Source organism: Scyliorhinus torazame, chromosome 14 (genome assembly GCF_047496885.1).
Source record: "Scyliorhinus torazame isolate Kashiwa2021f chromosome 14, sScyTor2.1, whole genome shotgun sequence".
NCBI lineage: Eukaryota > Metazoa > Chordata > Chondrichthyes > Carcharhiniformes > Scyliorhinidae > Scyliorhinus > Scyliorhinus torazame.
In genome coordinates, this window is record NC_092720.1 from 165,921,310 (window position 1) to 165,939,447 (window position 18,138).

The 18,138-nt window shown below is 45.6% G+C and overlaps 2 long non-coding RNA genes across 2 annotated transcripts in view; one reads left to right on the forward strand and one right to left on the reverse strand.

The window, feature by feature from the left end:
* Positions 1-2,501: 2,501 nt before the first annotated feature.
* Positions 2,502-18,138, reverse strand: part of LOC140390163 (uncharacterized) — a 48,001-nt gene continuing 32,364 nt past the window's right edge. Inside the window, exon 4 of the long non-coding RNA XR_011934574.1 lies at positions 2,502-7,738. This is a non-coding gene — a long non-coding RNA (uncharacterized lncRNA). The remainder of the gene's footprint in view (positions 7,739-18,138) is intronic.
* LOC140390164 (uncharacterized) lies at positions 11,379-15,741 on the forward strand. The gene is made up of 2 exons (XR_011934575.1): positions 11,379-11,488; positions 12,903-15,741. It is a non-coding gene; the product is annotated as an uncharacterized lncRNA (long non-coding RNA).

Here is an 18,138-nt window from a genome sequence, read left to right on the forward strand (position 1 = left end):
TTGAGGGTGTTGGTAAGACTAGTGGCGGGGTGGGTGCTGGACAAGGCCCCAGAGATGGATAGAGGGCACAGGTCTCTGAGGCAGAAGCCAAGAGCTGGGGAGCCACCACGGGTGGTGATCGTAAGACGCCACAAGTTCATAGCAAAAGAGAACCTACAATGGGCCAGGGATAAGCGGAACTGTGAATGGGAGGGGAATAAGGTCTGGATATACTAGGATATTGGAGCAGAACTGGCAAAACGGTGTGCTGGATTCAACAGGGCCAAGGCGGTGCAGTATCAACAGCAGATCTGGTTCGGGGTGCTCTACCTGGCAAAACTGTGGGTGACTTGCGAGGGCCAGGAATAATATTTTGAGACTCCAGAAGTGGACAATGACTTATTTTAAGAGCACACACTATGGGAAACTGAACTTTACTGGGGAACGAAATTGCTGGCATTTTGGAGTAACGGAAGAAACTGGTAGAGTGGGGGCGGGGGGGGGGGTCTTTTCCTCCCAGGTAGAGCGTTTTTCTTTTCTCGTTGGGTCGACAATGGGTAGCAGGGATGGCCATACCTCCATGCCCCACTCTCCCACCCCGTCTTTGTTTGGGTGGGGGAGTTTGAGGACTGCGGGGAGCCTTCTACACAGAACAAAGAGGTGAGGGTGGAGGAGGGGTTGGGCAGTAGGAGGGCCTTTGGGCAGGAATTGCCACGCTGGCAGATAATGCTGGCGAAGGTGAGGTGGGTAGATGGCCAAGCAAGGAGGGTGGGGTGGTGGTGATGGGGGGGGGGGGGGGGGGGGGGGGGGGGGGGGGGGAGGAAAGATTTGCAACAGGGCAGGATTGGAGGAGAAGCATGGTCAAGTGTGGAGAAGGGGGTCCAGCTTGATGTGCAAGAAGACGGGGTTTTTAAGTGCGAAGGAAGCGAGGGACCCGAGGGGTGGAGTTATGAGATGGTGAGCGGGGTATTGGAGGATACGACGGTGTTGGTGAATCTATATGCACCGAATTGGGATGATAAAGGGTTTATGAGGGGGCTGCTGGCTGCGATCCCGGACTTGGCCACGCACCAGTTGATCATGGGAGGAAACTTCTATTGCATTCTGGAGCCAAAGGTGGACAGGCCGAGCCAGGTCAATAGAAAGGATATGGATGGCAAAGGAGCTGGGAGGGTTAATGGAAAAGATGGGTATGGTGGACCTGTGGCACTTCAAAAACCCAGGGGGAAGGGAGTTTTCCTTTTTCTTACGTTTACAGGGTATACTCCAGAATCAACTTTTTTGTGATGAGGTGTGGGTAGGGGTGGAGGGGACAGAGTACGCGGGGATGGTAATTTTGGACCATGCGCCCCACTGGCTGGGGATTCAGCTTAGATCGGGATGGGAGCAGAGGCCAGGATGGAGGTTGATTCGGGGTTGTTGGCAAACAGAGGATTCTGTGATAAGGTGCAGTGGGTGATTAAAGATTATGTAGAGTTGAACCAGAATGGGGAGATTTCTTCGGCCACATTTTGGAAGGAACTTAAGGCGGTAGTCCAAGGGGAGATTAAGACACATGAGGATAGGAAAAGGAGGGAGGCATACAAGCTTTGCTGAATGAGATAATCGAAGTAGATAGGGGTTATTCGAGGGCACCCACCACAGATGGATTGGCGAGAAGGAAGAAGCTACAGGGGCAGTTCGATAGGTTGATGACAGGGAAGGGGTGTGGCAGCTGCATGGGGCAAGGGGGGTGCAGTATGTGGAGAAGGCAAGTTGAATGTTGGCAAAACTGAGGAGGCAGGCTGCGTCCAGGGAAAGATTGAAGATACGGTCAGAGACAGGGGAGGTGGTGATGGAGCCGGGGAAGATAAATGAGACATTTAGGGAATACCATAAGGAACTCTATAGGGTGGACCCAGGGGGTGAAGAAGGGGACATGGGACGGGTTTTTGGATGGGCTAGAGTTTAGGCAGCTGGAGGAAAAATGGCAGGCGCTAGAAGAGCCTTTGGGGATGAGGGAGGTTTTAGACAGGAAAAAGGGTATGAAGTCGGGGAGGCCCCGGAGCCGGATGGTTACCCGGCTGAATTTTAGAAGGAGTTTGCGACGGAACTGGCACCGCATCTGTTGGGGTGTTTAACAAGGTGCTGGAGAAGTGGGAGCTGCCAGAGACGATGACGCAGGCGACGATCACATTGATACCAAAGAAGGAGAAGGACACATTAGAATGTGGGTTGTGCAGGCCCATATCGCAGTTAAATACAGATTTAATAGTGCTGGCTAAGTTGGTGGTGGGGCGGATGGAAGGTGTGTGATGGCAGTGGTCACAGAGGACCACTCTTCGTAAAGTGTAGGCAGCACTCCAGTAATATTAGGTGGCACATAATCAATGTGGTTATGACCCCAACGGGAGGATGGGTACCAGAGGTAGTGGTGTCTATGGATGCAGAGAAGGCATTTGATGGATCTCTGTGTCTATTCGGAACCCTGGATATGCGATATCCCTTCTTAGTTCCCAAATAACAGAAATCCAGGCTTAGCATTTGGGAAAATTTCATTGAACTTTATTGTCAGCTTTAGTGTCCACTGGTAAACATTTGGTTACAATACAAACTTAGGTCAGATTGATTGTCTTTACCGAATACAGTGGTTGAGTTTAAAATACAAATCGTGGTAATTTCTTCAAATCACGATACGCAGTACACAGTACAAAATTACGGAATGTTTTAAACTAAAGAAAAATGGCGATTTCGCAAAGGCAAGCAGCAAAGACATAGGTTTCAGAAAGAAGTTAGATTGATTCCAGAATGGATTTTTCCATCCTGACAAGTGATTTTTAAGAAGATCATTACTTAAAGTTTCGCCTTCTTTACAGCTGTGATTGGCTTCAACTAATTTATAATTCACTCAATTCGACCAAACTCTCTGTCTGTCAATTCAAGACATAAATGTTTTGGTGTAATTTTCCATACCCTGGCTTGCCAATTATGCCTCTAACATTAATTAGATTAACACAGTTTTTGAAAAGTCATTATGACCCTGACTGACTGTTACCATGGAAAAGGACCTGTCCAGGGCTGGGAAGGCATCTGCACACAATGGAGTCTTTGGTCACTGGCCTTGGAGTCTCTGGCCAGTCTCGAGCAACTTGCAAAATGTGAAAATTTAGAGTCTTATCTGATTAGTTCCCAGCTAGTCAGCTTTCCTCACTTTCATGATTTAGTCAATTACTCTTAATGATTTCTCAATTAATCCTTTTATCTATCTCATCTATAGCTAACCAGAAAAGCTGATTTCTATCACATTTGACTGGGTGGAGTGGCAGTACCTGTTTGAGGTACTGGGAAGGTTTGGGTTTGGACTGAAGTTTGTGGCATGCGTGCGCCTGTTATATGTGGCATATGGTATAAAAATGATATATCACAAAGCTTTTGGTTACACAGCGGAACAAGGCAGGGGTGCCCGCTGTCGCCGCTGCTGTTTGCGCTGGCTATAGAGCCTCTGGCAATGGCCCTCAGGGGGTCAACAGAGTGGCAAAGGATTACGACGGGGAGTAGGGTGCACGGGTGTCGTTATACGCAGATGACCTGTCACTGTATATGTTGGACCCGCTGGAGAGCATGGAGAGGCTTATGGGCCTACGAGGGAGGTTTGGGGCGTTCTCAGGATTCAAATTGAACGTAGGGTAAGGTGAAGTGTTCCAGGCAAATGAATTGGGTCGGAGAGCCAACCTCCATTCAAAGTAGCCAGAGACACGTAACACAGACCCAGATAATGAGAGAGTGGCCGATGTTGCATAAGTGGAATTTAAGAAAACTGGTGGAGGAAGGGAGGATCTCAAGAGGTGGGACACGCTGCAACTGACTCTGGCAGGGAGGGTCCATAATAATAATAATCTTTATTATCACAAGTAGGCTTACCACTGCAATGAAGTTACTGTGAAAAGCCCCTAGGTGCAACATTCTTGCGCCTGTTCGGGTACACAGAGGGAGAATTCAGAATGGCCAAATTACCTAACAGCACGTCTTTCAGGACTTATGGGAGGAAACAGGAGCACCCAGAGGAAAACCACGCAGGCACAGGGAGAAAGTGCAGACTCCGCACAGACGGTGACCCAAGCCGGAATGGAACCTGGGACCCTGCGCTATGAAGCAACGCAGCTAACCACTGTACTACCGTGCCGCCCACAATGTGGTGAAGATGAATGTCCTGCCAAGGTTACTATTCATATTCCAGAAACTTACGATTTTTATACCAAAAGCCGGAAGCTAGATGTGATTATATCAGAGTTTGTGTAGGCGGGGAAGGTGCCAAGAGTAAAGAGGACCCTATTACAGAGGCAGAAGCAGAAGGGGGGGTTGGGGTTGCCAAACTTGCTGCATTATTATTGGGTGGCGAACGTGGAGAAGGTTGGGTGGTGATGGGAAGGAGAGGGGCAGAATGGGTTATGATGGAGGAAGAATCCTGCAGAGGGTCCAGTCTGAGGGCTATGGTGACGGCAGTTGCCATTGGCACCAAGGAGATATATGGAGAGCCCAGTGGTGCAATCAACAGTGAAGGTGTGGAACCAGTTGAGGAGGCACTTTAGGTTAAAGGGTAAACGTCAAAAGTCTTTCAAACATAGAATCAACAATCAGCCCCCCTCCCCATACCGAACTTTAATGCTACACATTATAGGAAGAATAGAAAAAAAGAGAACCACACCAAATCCGCTCACCCAAACATTTACAACAATACAAAAAGCAACCCCCAAATTCACCAAGATGCAACCCCCAACAAGCCCCATAACACCGCACCCTCCCCCATGTTACAACAATCCCACATAAACAAAAATAGAGATACTGAAGAACTTAACAATAAACAAACAGCAATGCTCATAGTCTTCTAGCATTTCAATTCCCCCCCAAATTGTGCCTATTAACAAAAAGTGTTACGGAAGCCAGACCAGACCCCAACAGTGGCTAAGATACTGGGCCAGAACCGCAGCAATTTTTGAGTTTTTAACACTTTGCGGAAAGATTAATTTGCTTCAGGAGTGATTGCATGAGAAATAGGGCTTGGCTCTTGTTGCAAACAAAACTTTGTTATCACAAAAAAATACAATATTTAAACCTTTAATCTTCAAATCTAACAAGAACAGCTTACATGTAAATCTTAACCCTAACACACATCCCACAAACAGCACATAAAATGAACATACGGCATCCCACAAACAGCACATAAAATGAACTTACGGCTCTCAATCCCACTTATGTAGGCAGGAAAAAATGATACTTGCATTGCAGACCGTATTCCGGTGTTGGTGAGTCTCCTTCAGACCTGGCTCTGTGACAATTTCTTCAGAGCCTCTCTCAATTGCTCTCCAAAACCTCCTACCCCTGCCAGCTGTTTGAACAGGATTCTTTTTTCTCTCTGAACTCTGCCCAACCCCTCAAAGATGTCTGTTCAGGTGTGTCCAGACTTGAGCTCAACACCAGTCTGGACTTTTGATTATCCACTCCATTTACCCAAAAGAACAGGGCCATGCTATGAATATGCAACTAACCTCCAATTTATGGATGAAAGAGGCCATCAGACTCTGTAATGGTCTAATGAATAATCAAACAAGAGTGGCGCAGAGGACAATGGACCTTCCGTGAATCACCCCGCTGAACAGGAGTATCCTGTTTATTCCCATTAAAAACGTTAAGTCTGAATGTGACAATGGAACTCAGGCCAGGTGTGGGCGTATACCACTGACTCGGTGCTAGTAGTTATACCCTAAGGTTGTTAACCCCCAAAATTGCCCACTATATCTTTGATCCAATTTCCTAACAACTCTCCGTTTTCACAAAGGTCATTCGCCTCCTCCGGCGCATCAAAATAATAGTCTCTGCCCTTGTAGGTGATCAAAGACAAGCCGGGTACACTATTCCCAATCACCAAGTGACCAAAGACAAGCCGGGTACACCATCCCCAATTACATGTTAGCTTTGGCCTTATTAAATGCCACATGCCTTCTTACTAGCTCTGCCCCAACATCCTGGTATATCCAATGACATGGCCCTCTCAACTACCATCTCGGTGACCCTTTGCCCATCTCAGGACGTGCTCCTTGTCCAGGTACCTATGGAACCGGACTATGATCGTCTGTGGTGGCTCCCCTGATCTGGGCCTCTGCCTCAACGATTGCTGGGCCTGGTCCAACTCAGGAGAGGTCGGAATGATCCCCTCCTTCACCAACTTTCCAAACGTCTTCGACTTGTACTCCGTAGCGTTTGTACCTTCCAGGTGCTCCGACAGCCCAACAATTCTTTCTTAAATTCTGTAGTCTGGAGAGATTCTCCAGATCATCGACCTTGGCCTTTAACACCTTCTACTCCTCCGCCATGAACACCATCTCTGCCTCCAAAGAGACAATCTGATCGCTATGGTCATTGAGTGCCACCCACACCTTCTTGATCATTGCTCCCTGTATCTCTATCTGCTGTTCCAACCTATGCAAGGACACTCAAATAGGTGCCACAGCCTCCCCAATCGCCTTTGCCAGATCTTCAGCAACCACCTGTCACTGCTTCTTAAATTTGCCTGTTAATAAGTCTGCCAACTTCTCAATTGTACACTGAAGGGGCAAAGGCACAGAGGCATCGACCATTTTCTCCTCTTCAGAGGCTCAAGGACCTTCTGAATCTGACCTCTGCCTTGTGCTTTGTATTGTATTCACAAGATATTACTCTAAAGAGGGGAACTTAATCCAACACAATGCACCAATATCTTGCCAAAAATCACCTGTTAATCAGTGAGAAAGGGCCAAAAGTCCAAATCCCCAGGCTGGAGCCACCACTGTTGCAACTGTTCACCTCATAGCCGCCAGAAGTGACTCCAAATCTTCATTAAACTACTCTCACTTTCTCCCTCCACTCTCATCTCCAAGAATAATTGTTATATTCAATCTCCAGCTGAGCTTCCAAACCCCACATCCTCTCCATCACAAAGATCAATTTGTTCCCCCATGTGTATGCTTTGATGGACCAGATGATACGCTGACTTTGTGAAGATCTTGTCACACACTTCACATTTGAACAGTTTCTCCTGTATGAATCATCTGATGCAGTAGGAGATTCAACAAGCTCGCGAATGATTGTTACACACCTCCCAAGTGATTGGTTTCTCTCCTGTGTAGGTATGTTGGTGGACTTCTTAACAGGCATTAGTGTTTTATCCTCTGTTGCACACATTGCACATAAATTATTTCTCCCCAGTGTGAACGTGTTGGTGAATCACAAGCATCGATGACTGGGTGAAGGCTTGGTCAAATCTCACACATGAATGGTTCTCTTCCATGTAGCTGTCCTAGTGTTCCAGGTGGTACCATAGTGGCACATTGTGTGCCAGGACAGATTTCGAGCCTGCGGTGTCCTCACCCACCTCATACATGAACAGCCTCTCACTTGTAGGAATGAGTCAGTGGTTCATGAGGCTCTGTGAATGATGAAGCGCTCACACACTTGGAGCCCACTCACATTTCTTCCCAATCTCGAGCACCCACAGCTAAATCTTCTAAAAGGTTGGTTCTGATGGAAGATTCCACACAACTGACAGTTTCAGATCTGATGATATGTCAAAGCTCCCCTGGCCTGACCGGTTTCCAGATAATGGTTTCACTGCCCAACCTTCTCTGTGTTGAGCAATGTTGCGAAGATACTGGATGTCTTACCACAGTTGTGGAGTTGTTCCATGGGTGATGGTCAGGATCTATCTGCAGTCTCTATCCTCTCTGTATTCTCTGCTATAGTCCTTCTGTAAAACAGGAAAAGGAAACATGATTGTCCTCTGTCCTCCTTCGTTTGAATCTTTTCTTGAGTTGTGTTTTTTTATTGAGAGGGAGGGTTTGTTTTTGGCAGGTGCCGGTGAGAATGCACTGAGGGGGTATTTAAAATCATTTAGAAATGGACAGCAGACCCCCCCCCCCAACTCTCCAAGTTACAATAACCTTCCTGATAGAACAGAAAAAGAGAACAGAGAGAGATAGGGAAAGGGGGAAAAGAAACAGACACACTGAGGGTGACACGGTGGCACAGTGGTCAGTACTGCTGCCTCACAATGCCACGGACCCGGGTTCAACTCCTCCCTGTTAGAATACCCTGGGCTAGGTTAATTTCTGCCCCACAGGCTTTGGAGTTCCAACATAAGGTTCCAACATGGGATAATAGGTTCTTTTTCGGAATGGCAACCGGTGACGAGTGGTGTCCCGCAGGGTTCTGTGTTGGGGCCACAGCTGTTCTCTTTATATATTAACGATCTAGATGACGGGACTGGGGGCATTCTGGCTAAGTTTGCCGATGATACAAAGATAGGTGGAGGGGCAGGTAGTATGGAGGAGGTGGGGAGGCTGCAGAAAGATTTAGACAGTTTAGGAGAGTGGTCCAAGAAATGGCTGATGAAATTCAACGTGGGCAAGTGCGAGGTTTTGCACTTTGGAAAAAAGAATAGAGGCATGGACTATTTTCTAAACGGTGACAAAATTCATAATGCTGAAGTGCAAAGGGACTTGGGAGTCCTAGTCCAGGATTCTCTAAAGGTAAACTTGCAGGTTGAGTCCGTAATTAAGAAAGCAAATGCAATGTTGTCATTCATCTCAAGAGGCTTGGAATATAAAAGCAGGGATGTACTTCTGAAGCTTTATAAAGCATTAGTTAGGCCCCATTTAGAATACTGTGAGCAATTTTGGGCCCCACACCTCAGGAAGGACATACTGGCACTGGAGCGGGTCCAGCGGAGATTCACACGGATGATCCCAGGAATGGTAGGCCTAACATACGATGAACGTCTGAGGATCCTGGGATTATATTCATTGGAGTTTAGGAGGTTGAGGGGAGATCTAATAGAAACTTACAAGATAATGAATGGCTTAGATAGGGTGGATGTAGGGAAGTTGTTTCCATTAGCAGGGGAGACTAGGACCCGGGGGCACAGCCTTAGAATAAAAGGGAGTCACTTTAGAACAGAGATGAGGAGAAATTTCTTCAGCCAGAGAGTGGTGGGTCTGTGGAATTCATTGCCACAGAGGGCGGTGGAGGCCGGGACGTTGAGTGTCTTTAAGACAGAAGTTGATAAATTCTTGATTTCTCGAGGAATTAAGGGCTATGGAGAGAGAGCGGGTAAATGGAGTTGAAATCAGCCATGATTGAATGGCGGAGTGGACTCGATGGGCCGAATGGCCTTACTTCCGCTCCTATGTCTTATGGTCTTATAAGTGAATTAACCAATAATTTGTGTATAATTTCTGAGGTCTTTGATGCTTGACTGCTTCAATGATTGACAGGCATCAGATTTGTAAGTAAAACACAGTAACTTTATTTATAACAAGAGAAAAACATATAATAGTGATATTAGAAGGCCTGCAAATCTAATTATTTCCTTCCCCCCCTTTTCCGTCCCACCCTCTACATGAACACACACAAGACAGACGCACACAGGGGGAAGGGTAAAAATAATAATAGGGATTAAAAATCAAAGAAAGAGGGATATGTCCTTGTTGCTGATATTGAGATTGTTGTCCTCGACTATTTTCCCAGGACACGGAGTATTGAAGCCACCAATTGGTTTGGAACTTCTGGATGGAACTATTAATTAGAACACATAGGCTGTCAGACTTCCTCTGGGGAGTCACTTTCACTTTTCCTCTGGGGAGTCACTTTCACCGACCTGGGCTGTCACACAGAATCCCTCCCCAGTCTGTTCAATTCTAACTTGCGTCCACTAGATTAATTATCAGCCATACTGAGTTAAATCTCGAGTTTTCCACATGCGAATAAAAGAAAAAGGTTTGCAAACTATGCAGCCTATCTGCCGCAGGTGTGGATCTTCCTAAAGGTCTTAACTGGCTGTGGTGCGGAGAGAGAGAAAAATGTCTTGATTCAGAGTGAGAGGTCTCATGACAGAGATATCAGATCTGTGCCTTCCCTCAGTTTCTCAACTAGGAGTCAAACTATCACACACTGGCTGGAGAGAGAAATGTCTTCAATCACAAGTCATCAGATGAGAGAGAGTTCAAACCTGTCTTTCCAATCTCCTGGTCAAAATGAAACTAAACTCCCAATATGGAGTCTATCTTTCTTTTCCAGAACCTTCCGGAACTGGCCACCCATCAAGGTCGAGAGCCTGTCAAATCCCGGGAAATGAGAGTAGCCACTTGACTGTCAGCCAAGTCCATCGCAACATATAATCACTGGACCAAACCAAATAGCACATTGCCCCAGGTGTTTCCTTGGGCCAGACCATATAAATGAAAATGAAAATCGCTTATTGGCACAAGTAGGCTTCAAATGAAATTACTGTGAAAAGACCCTAGCACCTTGTACCGGGGGAGTTCCTTGATTTTAAAATTAAATGTTGAAGTCCACCTGAAAGGCAGACGTTCCAGCAACTGTCCAGGCACACAAGTTATAAAGGAAAAGGATAACAGAAAATAAATGAATTGCACAAAGGAAACCAAGTTTAAACAGGCGTATCCTAACATCCATACATCCCACAGTCCAAAGATGTACATGTTAGGTGGACTGGCTATGCTAAATTGCCCCGTAGTGTCCAAAGGTGTGCAGGTGAGATGGGGTTACAGGGTTATGGAGATAGGGTGGGGGAGTGGGCCTGGGTAGGGTGGTCTTTCAGAGAGTGGGTGCAGACTTGACCGGCCAAATGGCCTCCTTCTGCACGGTATGGAGAGAGTGGAGAGGGAGGATTATGTGAGCGTGGAGGAGGCCACTCAGGGCAAGAAAGAGAGTGGGTACTGATAAATATTATAATCACGCAGGTATTATGGGGTAGGGTTGATTGGCTACCCCGTGGATCGCATGGAGTATGAGGTCCCCCGATAAGGGGGCAGGTGAACCATTAACTATTTCCTTTGTATAAATAGAATTGGGAGTAAGGCATTGACGAGAGAAGACCCAGTATGGAACTATAGGAGCTGTCGATAAAAGTGTTTGAAATAAAATAGGTTTTGTTGACTCAACTAACCTGTTCTGGATTCTTCATGGTTCTTACAAAAATAACATAAAATATTACTCACTTTCTTCCTGATCTGCTGTCAAACACATCCGAGGCTACACATCCCACACTGATGTTGTCAGTTTGAAAGCCTCCGAGGCTGAAGAATGCTATTCCCACACTACAAATCTCTGTCAAACGTTTACCCGGGAACTGAGACAGCAGCTGCAATAAGTGAGGTTTTATTCAGATGGGCCAATGACAAGTTTAAATCCCCACCTGAGCTGCTGCTCAAAGTCGCCTCCATTTCCCGGTCAGTTTCCCAAACTTCAGAAAAGTCCTGTTACTGCAGAAATATTTGGATTGTCTGTGAGAGACGTCAATCAGAGAGCCCACCCACTCTGCCCATTCGCTCCTCTTCCTCTACCACAGCTGCTTCACTTCCTGTAGGGACTCCAAACCAAGTCAGGAGATGGTGAGTGAAGGAGCAGAATTTAGAAGAATTACATTGCACAATATCCACACTAATGTTCAAGCAGTCTGACTATCCTGTGCAGAATGGTATGGAAATGCCCCTTATGCTGTGTGAGAAGATCCAACTGAGAAACCTGTTTACTTGGTGCTTTGTGCTGAGCTGTTTGATTAGCTGTGTTGGATATTGAGGGTGTTTTTGGAAGCATTTCCCTTCTGATTTACAGGCTGAGTTTTGTTGATGGGTCATTGCTGAATATGAGAAGGTGGGGTGTAATTATCTGGGAAGGGAAGATTGTCTGAGGATTCACCCTGATTTCCTATTATGTTGTGTGCGTTCAGAGTTGCTTATTATCCTGTGGACTGTGAATGGTCATCCTATTTTTGAATTTCGGTGAGAGTACAGAAGAAACCAGATCATGTTTAAAGTCCTGATGGGTTAAGACAGAATAAATAAGGAGAAACTGTTTCCATTGGTGGAAACTAGAGGTTACAGATAAAAGCTGATTGGAAAAGAGTCAGAGTCAACTCGAGGAAATATATTTTTACACAACGTCTGGTTAGAATTTGGAATACACTGTCTGATGGGGTGGTGTATTCAGATTCAGTAATAACCTTAGGTTCAAACCTGGACTGTAAAATATACATAATGCTGCTCTTGACATGTCTGTCCACTGGTTTGATGATAATCATGGAATGAGGGCTGTGAGATTGTAGTGGATACAATCCTGCTGCGGTTAATGGCTCACTGCACCTCATGGATACCCAGTTCCGGAATCTGACCTTAGTCTACTTCCCCAGTGATGATTAAAATGGTGAAATACTCATTTACAGCAGGGGATGGTTTAGCACAGGGCTAAATCGCTGGCTTTTAAAGCAGACCAAGGCAGGCCAGCAGCTGGTTCAATTCCCGTACCAGCCTCCCCGAACAGGCACCGGAATGTGGTGACTAGGGGCTTTTCATAGTAACTTCATTTGAAGTCTACTTGTGACAATAAGCGATTTTCATTTCATTTCATTTTTCATAACAGTTGGGAGAGGAGTGCTAGTTTTCCTTGACCTTGTTTGATACCATGCAGTCAATTTTGAGGACTTCCCCACTGCCAGTGGGATGGAACATACCCAGGGATGGTGAGGGAGGAGTCTCGGATGTTTCCGTATTGATATATTCTGTGACGTGACTTCATACTGAATCAATAGCCCGTTTTACATTCCGCCTGACAATCATTTCCATTGCACTCATGGTGCCTGGGAAGATGGGGACTGGGCAGAGTAAAGAAACTAGCGGCATTGTCTGCTCCTGGTCACGATCCAGTGTCTCTGCTGGAAACAGAGGGTGTGTGATACTGAAGTGAGGAAGTAGAAAGGACTTGTGTCTGATTTCGCACACGGGAATAGCAGACTGGCACTCACTGTGGAACATTCTCTAACTGAAGAGTCAGCCCCTTTAGCAAAGGAAGAGAGGAAGTTGGAGGAAATTACATTTCATATTCCTGTTTTACAGAAGGATTGCACCAGAGAATACGGAGAGGCTAGACACCGCAGATAGATCTTGACCATCATCCAAGCAACGACTGCATAACTGTGGGAAGACATCCAGTCCCTTCACAGCATTGCTCAACACAGAGAAGGTTGGACAGTGAAACCATCATCTAGAAATTGGTCGAGTCTTTGAAAGATCATCAGATCTGAAACTGGTCAGTGGTGTGGAACCTTCTATTAGAATCAACTTTTCCAAAGATTCGGCTATGGGTGATCAGTCAGGGTGAAGCTGGAAAGAGCTGTGAGTGGGTTCCAAGAGTGGTGAGAGTTTTACTCATTCATCAAGCCTCAATGAACCACTGACTCATTCTTGCAGGAACCATCAAGTGTGAGGTGTGAGGAGGGCTTCATCGGTTCATCAGATCTCTTGACACACAAGGTGCTTCTGTGATACAACTGTTATCACAAGGACAGCTTCATGGAAGAGAAACCATTCAAGTGTGAGGTGTGCAACAAATCATTTTCATGCTCATCTCACTTCCTTGTACACCAACGCACTCACACGGGAGAAACCATTTACCTGTGATGTGTGCAACAAATCATTTTCACAGTCCGTGACCCTTCGTGTACATAAACGCATCCACACAGGGGAGAAACCGATCATGTGTAAGATGTGTGGTAAAGCTTTCACACAGTTATCAAGCCTCCTGGTCCATCAGACAATCCACACATGCGAGAATCCCTTCAAATGTGAGGTTTGTGATAAAGCTTTTCCGACATCTACGAGGTTCCTGGAACACCAGAGCACTCACACAGGGGAGAAACCATTTACATGCAGAGTATGTGAGAAATCATTCTCTCGCTCTTCTCACTTTCGTGTTCACCAACGTATTCACACTGGGGAAAAACCATTCACCTGTGAGGTATGTAATAAGGACTTTGAACAATTGTGGGGCATGTTGGATCACCACCGTATTCACACAGCAGGGAAGATAAGTGAGTTGAGTGACTAAGGCTCACACAGTCAGAATACTCATGAAACACTGACACATCCACACTGAGGAAACAATGTTTGAGTGTGAGATGTGTGACAAACACTTCACTCAGTACCATGGATGAGGATTTCAATAGCAGATGGACGAATGCGGGGGTGGTTGGTGGTGTTAGAAATGGGCGATGTTATAGAGGACAAAGTAGGTGATCTTTGTGATGGCGAGGGTATGGGGTTGGAAACTCAGCTGGAGGTTGAAGAGGATGACATTGACCAATTGTTGGAGATGTGAGTGCAGAGGGCAATCGAGAGGAATTTAAGAAATGTGGGAACTGGAGTCATCCCATGAGCCTGTGACACCATTCAATTAGATCATGGCAGATCTGAATCTTAACTCTAAAGACCAGCCTTGGCTCTATAGATCAGCCTTAATCCCCTTATCTAACAATAAACCTTTCAATTTCAGTTTTGAAATTTTCAGTTGAACCCCAACATCAACAGATTTTGTGGGAGAGAGTTCCAGATTTCCAGTCCCCTTTTTATGGAGAAGTATTTACTGACACATCACTGAACAACCGAGCTGTAATTTTAATGCTGTTCTGGACTCTCCCACCAGAGGGATAGTTTCTCTCTAATGACTCTATCAACCTGTTTAATCACCTTGAACACTTCAATTGAATTACCCATTGATTGGATTTCTGATGGCAACATGTAGAAGAGCAGTCGTGCACGAAGTGGGTCCCTCCAGGGAACTTTTATTAAGCTCTTTTCGCCTGATTTTCGGAAGGGATTTGGCTGGAGTTCGATGGTTTTAAGATTCCCACAACAGAGGGATGCCCAATAAATACAAGACTGGGCAACAGAAAAATAAGGAAATTATGTTGAACTCTGAAGCCTCGAAAGCTCCGTCTGTGAGGAAAATGGTGGAGGCCCCTGGAGCGTTGGTGGCCACTCCACTAACCGTGGTGATGCTCACAGTCATCCTAGCGGGAGCAGCTTCGGAAATTTGGCAAGAGGTCTCTGAGGATCATGGAGGGGAGATTGAAGGGATGATGTCCTTGATTCGTGCGACCTTTGCAAAAGTGGAGGATGTGGTAAAGGCTCAGGGCGTGGAGCTAAAAGAGGTGGAGGTGGCTCTGACAAGGCAAAGTGAAAAGATCACCTATCTGGAAGTGGAGTTGGTCAATGACAACACGGCATTAAGGGTGAACGATTTGGAAATTGTTTCAGAAGACAGAATTCGAGGGTGGTTGGTTTGCCAAAGTGCTTGGAGGGCCCGAGTCCGACAAAGTTTATGGCGTAATTGGTTTTGGAAGATGGTGAGGAAAGGAGAAATTACACCCCCTCTTGAGCTGTACCAGGCCCACAACTCTTTGAGGCAGAAACCCAGGGCTGGTGAGCCACCGCATGCGATCAGCATGCGCTTTCACAGTTTTGAAGAGAAAGAAAAAGTTCTGCGGTGGTCAAAGAGCATCGGGCTCCAGATGGGAAGGCCACGTTGTGAGGATCTATCAAGAGGCAGGAGATAGACAGCTTTCAACAAGGCCAAGGCATCTTTGTATCGTAGCAAAGTTTGATTTGGCGTAGTTTACCCTGGGCGCCTCCAAGTGACTTATGACTCGAAAGATTACTACTTTGAAATTCCGGAGAAGGCTGAGCCATTTGGGCAGAAGCATGGACTGCGATCATGATAACCGTGATTTATGTCTGGGGGGTAGGGTGTCTGTTGTATGTCTAGGGGTGTGAGTTTGAATTTTGGAGTTTATGGAGCTTTGTACCTGATTTTATTTACTGCGGGTTTTGTGGGACGGGTGTTGTTCATGTATCTTTCTGTTTTCCTGGAATGATTAAAGTTGGAATTGAGAGGGAATGCTGTTTGGTGTTATGGGTTTTTATTATATTTATTTTACTCTGTGCAGGGACCATCCTTCTCGCTAAATAGTTAAATAGTTAGTTAACGGGAGCGGAGGGATGGGGCTATCTACAGCTTATGCTGTGGGGAGTTATTTTCGCATTAGCTTAGGTGGTTTGCTACTGTGTTGGTTGGAGTTTGGAAAGGCGAGGGGGGGTTCTTTGTTTACCTTGTTCACTGGGTTATTTGGGTGTGGTATTGGTGGGAGACTGGGAGGGGTAGTTCTCTGATGGTGACTTTAAACCTTTCCTTGTTCTGTCTTGACGGTGGATGCAGCAGCCATCTTGGGTGGACATGGTGTCAGCTCACCTTGAGTTGCTGGACTGCCCCACAGGGTGGGAATCACTGATTCTGGGGTGGGGGATGTAGATACTCCCCCTATACGGCTGATGACTTGGAATGTGAGGGGGTTAAATGACCCGGTAAAAAGATCAAAAGCGTTTGCACATCTTCGGCGTTTGAAGGCTGATGTGCTGATTTTTGGTGACCCATTTGTGGATTAAGGTTCAGACAAGATTACTGAAGGGCTGGGTTGGGCAAGTATTTCATTCAGGATTTGACAGTAGGGCCCAGGGTGTTGTGATCCTGATTAATAAGAAAGTATATTTTCTGGCGGCTATGATTTTGATCGACCCAAATGGGAGGTTTGTAATGGGTGGGTCATTGGCGGGTACCCCAGTTGTCTTAGTGTTACGGACCGTTCGACAGTGGCTAAGAGATTGGACCAAAATCATAACATTTTAAAGTTTTTAAGGAGGTGCGGAAAGATCGATTTGTTCCAGAAGTGATAATATAAGAAATAAGGCTTGGTTATTTTATAAGCAAGCTCTATTAGAACAGAAGAAAGACAATACTTAAACATTAAAACTTCAACCCTAACAATAACAGATTACATATAGTTTCTTAACTTTAACACACGAGTTCCCATTAAACATCACTTCAAATGAACTTACATATCTCTCATTTCACTTACATAGAAAGGCAAAGATGATAATTGTATTTACGAGGCAATTATTTGCTGTTAATCAAGTTCCTTTAGAATCCTTTTCAAAAGCCTGTCTCTGGGGCAGTCTCAGTGACTTTTCAAATCTTTTTTCTCACCTGTTCAAAACAAGATTCTTTCTCTCTCTCTCTCTCTCTGTTTGTCTGTATTGTGTGTGTGTTTCTATAGGGGAGGGGAGGAGGGGCATGTTAAGGCAGGGAATTAGATAATAGTTAATTAGTTGTATTTGCTGCATATTTAATTATAATTCTTGTTGTAAATCAACAGTAATTGTGTTTAAACTTACACACCTAGTGACTGCAATTATTGGTAAACCAAGGGCCAAACACTTCAGCTATTTTTATAAGAATTATTAGTTAACTTGTGTTGTGATTCCAGGTCAAGTGAGGCGGGAATTGACCGCGCAATAGCCAGGGAGTCGCAACAGTATGTGTGTTAGTAAAGTGAGCCAGCTCTCAGGAGTGGGTATAAGAACACAAGACACAGGAGCAGAATTAGGCCACTCGGCCTATCGGATCTGCTCCACCATTCAATCATGGCTGATATTTTTCTCATCCCAATTCTCCTGCCTTCTCCCCATAACCATGATCCCCTTATTAATCAAGAACCTATCTGGGGGAGAATCCTGCTTTAGTTGGTGATGTGATGTCTGGTAGGAAGTTTTACAACACCACGTTAAAAGTCCAACACAGCACAGCACAGCTCAAAGTATCGTATTGCATCTTGCACCCTGTCCATATATATGTTACTGGAACCCACCTCTTCATTCACCTGAGGAAGGAGCAGTTCTCCGAAAGCTAGTGATTCGAAACAAACCTGTTGGACTTTAACCTGGTGTTGTAAGATTTCTTACTGCGCTCACCCCAGTCCAACGCCGGCATCTCCACATCATGTGACTTATAGACAGATGATGGGTGTTTGAATGATACCATTGAAATGTTTGTACTCATCTGTCAGGAGTGGGTATGGGGTAGAATCGAACCCTGCTTCAGTTGATTATGTATATTATAGACAGATCCTCTTCATGTGATGGGTGTTTGACTAATACCATGGGTAATGTTTGTACTCCTGTCTGGGAGGACTACTATCCTTAGTATGGTGAGGGTGTGGGGGTGAGTGCCTACAGACCCAGGTTCCCTCAGCCCATCATACCTCAATGTAATAACAGTGTGACATGTTGACCGTACACTCTTCCAAGATTTATTTCATGTTCTGGGAAAGATCTTGAGTCATTTTCAAATGCTTTGTTATTTTGGTTGGTTCAAAGTTTGGTGTAAGTTGAATATTGTGTTGTTGTTTGTCTGCTGTTTTATCAATCTTCAATAGATTGAAAACTCACAATAAATAACTTT